The sequence below is a fragment of the Lactuca sativa genome, chromosome 9 (genome assembly GCF_002870075.4).
Source record: "Lactuca sativa cultivar Salinas chromosome 9, Lsat_Salinas_v11, whole genome shotgun sequence".
NCBI lineage: Eukaryota > Viridiplantae > Streptophyta > Magnoliopsida > Asterales > Asteraceae > Lactuca > Lactuca sativa.
The window spans coordinates 135,842,558-135,849,780 of NC_056631.2; positions in this window are offsets into that span (position 1 = coordinate 135,842,558).

Below are 7,223 nucleotides of genomic sequence, written 5' to 3' on the forward strand. Positions count from 1 at the left end.
AGAAACATTCCTTGACGAGCTAAAACAAATATTCAAAAGTTCGTACGGATTTTCGACAAGAAAACAGTTCATAGAATAGGTCTCAGCTTGTTTTTCGATCAACAAAAACATCACAACTCCAATTACACATGTGCCAGAGTAAGAAAACATTATGGTGTTGTTTGTTTTTTTAAAACCACTTCAAACCACTTATTGCTATGTAGCACAGCACACGCGCAACACTTGGCCCTTCACAACTGTTTGTTTTTCAGAAGACTTCTAACTTAAAAACTATTGCGCGTGTGTTGCGTGGCGCAGCACTTGACCCTCTGCTTCAAACCTCTTCACGCCTTACTTTAACTTATTGTAGCATTCTGTAGAGGTTAAAAAACAAAAAAAAAACTTTTTATTACATGTTTCAGTCGTTTGGTTCCCCTCTTCTGCTACAGAGGATAACAGAGGTAGTCCACAGACTTCAAGCGTTTTCGCTTCAAAAAAACAAACGACACCTATTACTCCACATTTTATGAGGTGTTTTTATCCTTCTTAGTTTTTCAAATGAGTTACAAAATATGATTCATTGTTACTAGAGCATGGCTCTAAAACCTTGATTGGGAACAAAGTATAACTCGTCTTATGATAGAACCATTTATAATAATGTTTTATTCCTCTTCTTTGTCATACAATTGCACTATAATGTTCTTGGAGGATTTATTGTGATACAATTCCAAAATTACTAAGATGATCATAAAACATGATACTAAAGCATTCTCCTTTCTTTTCAGATTGGAGAATCTTTTATCTTTCTACCTGATAGATTCTTCTATTCGTTCGGCTACACTTTGAACTTTTCAAAAGTATTAGAATTATGTTCAATCTTAGAAACAAAACCATATTTATTGAAACATTAGTAAATCATGACGAATAAAGTTATCGTCCTTTGTGGTGGATCTGAAGAGTGCATATCAACATGTACGAGATCCATTAGTCTTTCACTTGCCTCATATAAACATGTGAACAATGATTTAAGTCATAATTTTCCAATGAAAAATAATCGCATATATAATACAATTCGAATTGTACGATTCTAATTATCAACCTAATTGGTGATGAGATTTCCTTTCATTTGGTTAATTATGATATTACCACAAGTGATATCAAAAGAATCAAATCCACAATTAATATTGCTATTAGTAGAAACATAACCAATATTTCATTAATGCCATTGCAAGGAAATAAGATAAGGCAACTATGTAAACCAAAACTTCATTTTATTGCTAAAAAGAAAATTGGAACTTGTCCTTACAATGCATAAAATGAAAAACTATATTTCTAGACATCTCTGAAGAGTAATAGAAATCTATTAAATTATCCTAACTCCCTAGTAGTAGCTTCAAATTCTGACCATCGAACCATGTGACCAAAGTCCATTTCCCACTATCAGATTTAGCTCACTTCACTTAAGCTTCCTTCTTCCTTTTAGATCCTGAAATACCATCAAAATATGATCATCACATTATGTATTAAGAGTCTAAGAATAGGAACTTATAAAACAATGGAGTTAGATATTGGATGTACCAGAAGTAGAGTCATATGAATTGACTTTACCATCTTTGAGATCCTTCAGGTACTTTGGGAAGCTTCACAATCAATGTCCCTTTAATTGGCAATATAAACAAATGGACATTTTGGGTTTAGCACATTGAACAATACTAGAATAAGCCTTTCTCTTAACCATATGATCAGACGGTTTGACCTTAGCCGACCCATTTCCATTGGGAAGAGAAATCTTTTTTAGATCACTAATGTCACCATTGCCAATGTCCATGGAAACCTTGGAATCATGCCCTATAAGAATCTCTGCTTCAAATGTGTTCTTAAGCATTTATGTCTCAACAACTATCAACATTTGGGTCAAATCTATTAGGGTCACATCGAAATTCCACATATGAAATTTCTCAACAAACTGACCATACGACTTAGGAAGCGAGATAAGAACCAAATCAATGGCTTGCTCCCTTAGAAATACGACACCCATCCTATCTAATTTGTCAATGTACAACTTCATTTTCAGAATTTACGCACACACAAAATTTACATCTTCATGTTTACATGCCAAAAATGCTTGACTTGTTTCATATCTTTCAACTCGTGATGTTGGGAGAGTCACAGGAGGAGGTGGTGGAAGATTTGAAGAGAGACGATGTCTAGCTCCACCATTTCCTAAGGATGATAATACATTTTCACCTTGGCTTGAAAGTGGAAGATCATCTCCAGAAGATTGAGGAAACCTATTTCCATAAGAACGAGGAAGACCATTATTATCTTGATTTGACATCTAATATTGGGAGAATAGAGAATTCAAGTTAGTTTATTTTAATCCTTCATTATGAACCCATAATTAAATTAAGGCTAAGATCCATATTTTCAATTTGACCTTTGAAGAAGGATGTCGTAATCAAATTCGAAAGTATTTTAGGTAGGTAGAGTCATTTGACCAATTTCAATCACATGAAACTCCTAGATCTCTTGAGATTCATTGAATCTTATCAATGGCATGTTTAATATCGATTATGCTCTTACCAATTGTGATTGGGATGCCGAGGATCACAATTAAGATGTGAATAACCATGCAAACCCGCTCAAACACCCTCAATCGATTTATGATTTGGCATTGATGTGTCGGTTAACCACACACGCTCCATCAACAATCATAAACATGAGTTGTTTTACTATTTCATATTTATAGTCCCAAATTAGTGTGCCGGTTAACAACACACACTCCACTAACGACTCATAAGGAAACAATGTACGTTTTCATGGATTATCATACAATCACAAATTTTTTCCTAAAGTAACGAGAGTGAGATTTCTAAAAGACTTAATTACTTTATAGTAGCATACTTTTAAGAGGTTATGTCCTATCAAATCTATTCGGCTAACGTCCCTCCACTATACAAGGGAGCGGTGGGTGAGAATAGACACTCATTCAACGGTTATTTTATAGGTCACTTCTTTATAAACACCCCCCCCCCCCTTAGAGTATGGTTTCGTGAATGGGTTGTACTAGCGATTTGACTGGTTATATTAAAATTATATATATATATATATCGTATAAGGAGTATTTTAAAATTTTCAAAATACAGGGTTTAAAATTAATCTTTCGAATTGAACAATTAATTAAATAAATTTAAATCATATTATTTACCAATTAAACAATTAATCAAATAATTTTAATTTCATGGATAAATAATTATTACCAATTAAACGATTAATTTAAATATTTCAAATTTAATCCTAATCCCTTATACTTCTTTTGATCAATTCATTTTAGTGCACAATCAAATAGAAAACTTATACCTTTGATACCACTGATGAGTTCTCTAGGTTATAAAAAAATTACATATGACGGAAAAACACTTAAACTTTTAAGTTCACATGCAACCTAGAAAGAATCTATGTTTTCTTTATTGATAACTAACTATGAATATCAAGAAAACTCTAGGAGAGAGGATATAAAATCGAAATTCATACATAAAATTAGGGTTACATACCTTCTTATAATTATTTTAAATAATCAAAGTAGAATCCTTCTTCTAGATCTTAGAAAGCTAGCACCAAAGGAATGGATGCCTCTAATGGCTTGTACCCAAAACTCTAGTAGCAAGAAGACTTGAGGAGAGAGGAGACTAGAGAATGAATTCAACTCTATGAAAGTAAGTAAATGTGTGTGGAAAATATGGTATCCATGGTGTCCTATTTATACTTTCTTAAGGAAACTCTCAAGGAAAAAAAAAAGAGTCCTTTGAATGATTAATTCTAATAAAGCTTAGAATTAAATCCTAATAAATGCTAATTAATCAATTAATCATAACTATTTCAAATTAATATATTAATCATATAATGTATTAATAAATCATATATTTCAATTTCCAATTAGTTTATTATCTACTCTAATAAATGAAGATTTTTTTGTCACTTGTCACAATCTTATTCAATTTGCCAAATGTCATTTTGTGGTTAATTTGAATTAATTTTTTTACACATGTTATTTTTTGAGTTTTTCTATTTTATTAAATTCCACATAATATTTTAGTGTAATAATTGCAATAAACGTAGTAATAAATAGATATCAATTTCATTAATCAACTTACATTTAAATTTCAAAATTTCCAAAAATATAGCTCATTTGTTTCTTTTGTTAATTTAATCAAATTATTTGTTTAAATTTAAAAGATAACAAATATTTTCATTATAGTAATTCATTATTTTTCTTATTTTCTTATAAATTCAAAGTTCTCAAATATTTTGACCTTTATATTTAACTTTTTTCTTTAAATTAACCCATGTAATACATGGGTCTCACAACTAGTTCATATAATATACTAACAAATTATCCTTTATCCCCAACTGTCATTCTAATTAGTTACTAGTTTTGAGGGCAACCCAAAAAAGACTTTGTTTCTAATTCAAGAATATACCAATTTAGTTATGGCTTAGACACCTTAATCCAACACCTTTGTCATGCATCATGATGCCCATTCAGCCAACAGTTTTAATACCTACTTTAGACATCTATTTTCTTATACGTCCTTCATGTTGTTTCCCCTTCCCTTTACTTCTTCTCTCTGGGCTTTGCTATTATTCCTTTCTTGTGTCGCTATCTCACTACTCATATCATCTTCGAATTTTGAAAACCCTCGTCGGTGCAATTATGGTTAGGGATGTTTTCAATGTAACTTCCTTTTCTTTTTTGGTATTCTCCCTACCCCCGACATTGTATAGAATTTTAGTACACCGTGAATCGTGGATGCTATTTCTTTGAACTTATGCATTGTCGACCTTCATAAAATTAGTTTATACGGTGATGATGAATTTATTATGACAAAACGCACCAATTTGGTACAATTCCTGCCATTATGGTGATCCACTAGGGTTAGCGATAATGAAATTGTACCTTATGGCCATACATTATAACCAGCGGAACTGATCAGGTGATTCTATGGTAGCTCGAACATCTTCTATACAAACCCTGGTAACTACTTGTAAAAATGCATGTACATGACATTTGTAGAACTTCCGTTGTCTATGTAAATGTTATTCAAATATTTTTTTCCCATGAATCCTCCTACTATGATTGGCTCATCTCCTCTGTGACTATTATTGCTCTAATGCCATATGTCAAATGTAAATGTATAGTCTTCTTATTCCTTTTGTGCTTCTCATTGGTCCATTTCCATGAATATTTCACTTTTTTCGGTCCTTTCGTCTTCGGCTCGACAAGCGCTATACTTTCCAAATGCTTAGACCTAAGTCCTTTTATTAAATCTATTTTTGCACCGACTGCATTTTGTTTTCCAATTCACAACGTAACATGATACATTCAATGGTATCATGTCCTTTAGCTTCATGAAACTCACAATATCTACCATGATCCTTGGTCCATGCCTTTTCTCTTGCCCTTCCTTGGCTCTTTCTGTGTTCCCCAATGGTTGCCACTTCACTTTGATTAACACATCTAGTCACTACACCATCTCTACTTACATTGGGAAAATGATTTTGCCGAAACTGCCTCATATTTTGGTACCTTGGGATTTCTATTGATTGGGTTCTCGCATACGGTGCTCAGTTATCCTTTTATACACTAAGTCTTTCCACTTGGTCGGTTTTTAGCTTATCAGACACTGCTTCTTCTTATTTCATGTAGCGATGGACCCTTTCCATCATCTCGTTCTAGGACATAGGTTGGTTACCCACAAGTTTTTTACACAATTCTCCTAGTCGTAACCCATATGTAAACGCGATGACCACTATTATATGCTTTCTTTGAGGTGTTAAGAGTAGCCTTGTTGAAACGCCGAATGAAAGCACTTAGGGTCTAATTTTCTCATTGTTAGCACCCTAGAATAGATTGTGCATCGGCGTACCTTCTCTTCCAGAAAAAATGCCCGAAAATTTCCTTTTTTAACTAATTAAATTCATGTATACTTTTTTCCGGTAAACTCTTATACCATAGTCATGATGGCCCGGATAGGGTTGTAGGGAAGAAAATGCATCAATACTTCTCGTCTAGATAATATGCATCCATCGTCCATCGATATTTTGATATTTCAGGTATATTTGCTCACAGTGGTAATTGGTATTCACGTATGCTTCATACCAATAGTGAATTATCCAAGCTTAAAACTGGTCCACCTCTAATAATACTCATTAGGTCTTGCTTTTTGTTTCTACTTAGCAATTGAGTTGGTTATCCCACGTGTGTTTCCATCTAGTCCCCGACATGGGCTGCAACGTATAAGCTTGTTGTTGCTGAGGAGGCCAAAATGTTTGATAATGTGTATATGGGAATGGTGGTGGTAACTGTATATATGGCAGTATGTTTTGTTGTGCTAATGTTGTTGTTGCTACATGTTGTTGCAGCAAAGGTAGAAAAGTATGTACTACTAGCTCGTTACTTTTATTTTCCAATGTAGTTGCCTTGTTAGTCGTCCTTTTTCCTCAGGTACTTGAGCTTGTATTCATTTCAACTGTGACGGATAGTGCTTGTCTAGCTCTGTGTCCGCTTCATGGTGGTTGAGCATCTGGACCATGTTCTTATTGGCCACTCGTTCAGGTTGTTGTCAAGGCAGGTGATTGTGATGAGGAATCTACTCTTTGCTCTAACATCAATGTTGTCACAGATATTGGCGTGAATGTTGTAATCAAGTTGATTGGGCTGAAAGGTGAGTCAGAATGTGGGTGTGAAGTTGGTTGTTTGCTCTGCATTTTTCAATACGGATGGCGTCAATGTTGTTACGTTGAATTATGTGCATCTTGATAGTTATCCTTGTGGGACTATGTCTAATGAACACCAGGGAAGTCATGCTGCACAAGATCAACAAATACTAGGTTAGAAACTATACCAATGGTTGGACCCTAGTATTTCTCTCTAATACCTAAATTAGATATTGTTTTGTGTTGTATTTTATAAAATTTTGCCTTCTTGCTTTTTTGTCCCCCTTTTATAAGAAGAACTTACCTTCATATAGGTGAGGCTTAGTCCGCTTTATGGCTTCCTTGCATGTGTCATGTATTAGTCCATAGGCCGCAAGGGTAGAAACCTTTAATAAGATAAGTTTTCTTTTCCATGTTTCCTAGGATGTTGTTTGGTATGATCTTGTATGGTGGATATGCAATTATTATGTTGGTGGTCAGCTCGGTATAGCGGTGGTCGGTCTGTAGAGTCTGTATTGGGCTTGATT